The sequence below is a fragment of the Homalodisca vitripennis genome, unplaced genomic scaffold (genome assembly GCF_021130785.1).
Source record: "Homalodisca vitripennis isolate AUS2020 unplaced genomic scaffold, UT_GWSS_2.1 ScUCBcl_14770;HRSCAF=25674, whole genome shotgun sequence".
NCBI classification, from domain to species: Eukaryota; Metazoa; Arthropoda; class Insecta; order Hemiptera; family Cicadellidae; genus Homalodisca; species Homalodisca vitripennis.
Window position 1 is genome coordinate 1 of NW_025790876.1, and position 4,623 is coordinate 4,623.

Genomic DNA, 4,623 nt, shown 5'->3' on the forward strand with positions numbered 1-4,623 from the left:
AGTTTTTTTTTCCAAATACAACTGTTTTAAAAAGATTTCAGCTAATTTGGAAAAGGCCCGTATATTTCCTTAACAAATCTCAGACCGTGTGGCCTAACGGATAAAGGTTGGGACACACATAACCGCACCGCGCCCGACACCGTGAGTCGGCCGAGTTTCGGTGCGGGCTCGGCTCGGTTACCGCGAGGCCAACTTGTCCGTACGCTGTCCGAGCGTAACGATCTCACTGCTTGTAAATAGAGCGTATGTCTTTTGTTATTTCGGAGTGACGGATAATATTTGTGCAATTTATGAATTTTAAAAAAATATTTTAAAGTCAGGCTCACCATTTTTCGAAATTGTATAACGAAAAATTACATAAACAGAGAGTTCGTAATCATTAACGAAAGCTGTGATATTCCTTGGGTAGTAGACTTCATATTTGTCAGTCTTGTTCTTCAGTTATTTTCACAAATAAAAAGATATCATACAAGTAATAACTCATATATATTTATATATATATATATATATATATATATATATATATATAATATATATATTATATATACGTGGTGGATTATATAATGTGTATTATTGGAAGTTTTTTTAAGAATGATCAACTAAAAATATACTTCGATGGAATGGGTGTACATTTTATTTCCTTGTAAGTAAGGAATATAAACTAAATACCATAAAGATACTGTAAAAACTATACTGTAACCTGTATAGAATGTTAGAAATCATTCATTGATATATACTGTAACACCAAATAAACAGTAACATTGTAAACTGTAACATTACATAAAAAGTTAACTTACTATTTAAGTTAGACATTCAAGTTTATTCCGTATTGTAAAAGGTTTAATTTAGAGGCTATTGCTTTAAATACATATCATATTTCATTTTATTATGTACTTCTTGTTTTTGAAACCCACTACAACGATTAGTTGATTTAATCAAATTTAGATATTATTCCCATAATAAGTTACTAATGGTTTATAGATTTGAGTATAAAAGAGGTTGGGAGCATTTAAACATTTAACCTATTGACAGCGTATGGAGGCGAGCAGCGGGCACGTGTTTGCGCCGCATGAAATTTGTATCTGCTTTATACCTCGTTTCTCGACAAAACTGTTTACTCCAAAAATTTATAAAAAATACTACGGTAAAATTTGGTTTATTACTCAAACTTTCTCGCAGACGAAACTCGCCTGACCAATAATAAAAAAAAGTAGTCAGGCCAGACTCATTATTTCATGTTCATCGCCAAAGCTCAATTTGGTTTAATTAATTAATATTTATTTTATAGCACTTGTAATAAATTTTAAATATATTATCTACTACATCGTCATTGCCATAGTATTGACTACAAAATTGTGAAATTTCAAGTTTTTATCCCAACTCTAACTGTATAATCCAACGGTGTTAATGAAAAGCGGCGAATTAAAATGTATACTCGCTACTATTTTCGTACTAAGAAACTTTATTGTAAATAAATTATTTTTATTTGACCTTTAATGCAGTTAAAATAATAAAACGTACAAAATTTCATAGAAACATTGTAAATTTGCCCATGCGAAATACCGGGATAAATTTTACCAAATAAATCCAATACATTACATAATTCTAATTTAGTTATTTAAAAATTACTTAATATACAACATAGTTTTATAATTACTTATTATTAGAAACAATATAAAATACCAACTGATGTATTTTATTAGCACAATAAGAAAATATGACCAGTTTACTCTAAAAAATATTTCCAATACTTTTATCAATAAATTTGATTTTGAATTTCAATAAAATACACTACAAACAGTATATTTTGTATTACTTTAACACAAGAACGTTTAGTGTGAGGCCATAGTTTGCCATGTTGCAGATAGTTTTATAATAATGGGTAAAACATAGTAAATATTAGTAAATATATAATATAGTCATAGTCAAGTATTTATTGCGGAGACAAAGAGTACAATTGTATAGCAGTACTAGAGTACATGTTTATTTTCCGTACTTGAAAACTATATTGTAAATTAATTATTTTAATTTTTAAGTATATTGCAGTTAAAATAATAAAAACGTACAAAATGTCAGCGCACGATGTAGGGTTAGTATACTAAATAATTCAATTAAATAAAACGTTTGCTGAAATATTTTTACAAAGAAGAACGCAAATGTGACCAACTCTTTTTAAATTTATAATTACCCTCTCCAAGCTCCAAATTGTCAGCAATTTCTTCCACACTTTCTCCTTGTATTCTGTATTCGATATTTGTCATTCGACTGGTCATAAACTACAGGAAACTTCCTTATTTCTTCAATAAGTTTCTCCACATCCATGGCTGATGCCGCTCAAAAGAGATCTCTCAGACCGCACCGTGCCCGTCAAAATTCAAACCTGAACTATCGGTGACGGTGCGGCCACGGTGCGGCCAACGACGGTCTGGTGTCGGTGCGGACGTGTCTGAACTTGCAGGTTAAATACTGCGCAGCAATTGTTTCACCGTGTGACGGCCAACAATCGGCCGACTCACGTGTCGGGCGCGGTGCGGTTATGTGTGTCCCAACCTTAAGGCGTCGGACTTCGGATCCGAAGATTGCAGGTTCGAATCCTGTCACGGTCGAATAATTTTGCTTCCGCATACAATGTATTTTTGCTTGTAATAAGATATTTAATGTAGGTTATTTTTTGTAAAAACGCAAAACTTATGACAAAATAAGTATATTCCTATTACCTTTTTAACAGACTTGAAATCGCACTGACCATAGGTTAAGTCTAACTACTTTTTGCTTATAAGTTTTTTTAAATACTTTTGTTAAGTATTGCTTATTACTTTTTTGAATTTAATTAACAGTATAGTTAAATGGTTCATTCATGAAACATCTCTCTTAGTTCTAAAATACTGATCCTTCTGGTTTATAGACAAAAGGATCAGCTTTAATTGATCTTTAAATTTCAGATTGGTATTAAATCCCATTACGTTATCCAATTCCTACATTATTTCAGTAAACTAAATTTGTATTTTTTTTAATTAGTAAGTTATAGAATGTAGGCTATTTTGAACTTCTATTTATTGAAATATACATAGAAAAACACAACTGACGTCTAAAAATTATATCAATGCATTTGGTCAATCTAATTTGGGCAGTGTTCATGTGACCTGCTCACAGTCCATGTGACGACAGAAACTGCTCATAAACCTGAAACCAACCACGTAGAAGTAAAATCATCAATAATTGTAATGAATTTAAATAGGGATCTGTTAAATTATTGGGTACATTATGAAGGAGTTCAAATTAGATAGGCAATTGCAAATATTTTATTATTAATTTGTTTAATGTTTTTGCTATAAAAACATTTAAATTTTAATGGTAGACCACAGTAGAAATTATCCAATATAAACATCCTTACTAAGTTTAGTTGTACTGATTTGCAAAATATAACAGGTTATCGTGTTTCTTCGTACAGCTGACGTGTTACAGTAATTTCAAAAACTTCGTAAAGATGATTTGAAATCTGTTATTTCAACAAGTTTGTATGAATTTTATATCCATAGAGTTATTTTAATGTAATTTAGATTTCTAAAACTACAAACGTTTCATACACGTCTGTGATGGTTTGAAGAAGATATAAAAACAACTGAATAAGTTTTAAACAAAAATTACATTGAAAATTGGAAACTTTATTAGTGACATTAATTTATTAGTAATTTTTGTCATATCACACGATTAGTAACTAACTATATTATTTGTGTAAAACACTATAACAATGCCAAGTTTTATCGGCTAAATTTAACAATTTAAATCATTCAACTGGAGAAGTAAATTTTTTTAAGTTTTCTTCTTTTTTAATTTGTCGTCTTGATTCTGAAAATGGAATCATGTCTATGTAAATAACGTTTAACACACAAAAAACAGAAGTTACACAATATAGAAGAGATTGTTGAAAGGTGACACTCCAGTTTTTCATTTCAAAATATATCTAATAATAAGCTGACATTTTTGTTACACTTTATAACTAAAATTAAAATTCGAAAGAATAAAAAAATAAACTTGTCCCGTTGATATTTTACAAACGTTGTTGCATAAAAACAATTTTGTCACAGAAAACGTTTAAAGCTGATTAAAAGAAGCAAATAAGTAATGAAAGAAAATTAAAGTAAATTTTAAAAATGTTTTCACACATAGCCATCAAACCAAAAAGTGTTTTATACATAAAGTCTCATACTTTTTGAGAGATGCAAAATTGTACGACCGTGACAGGATTCGAACCTGCAATCTTCGGATCCGAAGTCCGACGCCTTATCCGTTAGGCCACACGGTCCTGATAGACATTCTAGTGATGTCTAGGCCTGGGTCCATGTTCGAAATCAATTGTATATTCTTTATTAAAAGCAGATATTAGTACAAAAATGATCTTTAATTTGATTTATACAAAATATATTCTATAATGGACACACGTCATGAGGAAATCAATAAAGTTTTATACCAAAAGAACAAAAACCAGTGTCCCTGAAAAACCATCAAGAGAAATAAATATAAAATGTGAACTTCACACCATTTGATACAAAATTTACACCATTTTTAACTCAAAAATTAATAAATTCCAACTTCAATTCTTACTTATGTAATCTAAAAAAG

General features: G+C 30.0%; 1 non-coding gene across 1 annotated transcript; it reads right to left on the reverse strand.

Moving 5' to 3' along the window:
* Window positions 1-4,233: 4,233 nt before the first annotated feature.
* Trnar-ucg lies at window positions 4,234-4,306 on the reverse strand. The gene has a single exon. It is a non-coding gene; the product is annotated as a tRNA-Arg (tRNA).
* Window positions 4,307-4,623: the final 317 nt, after the last annotated feature.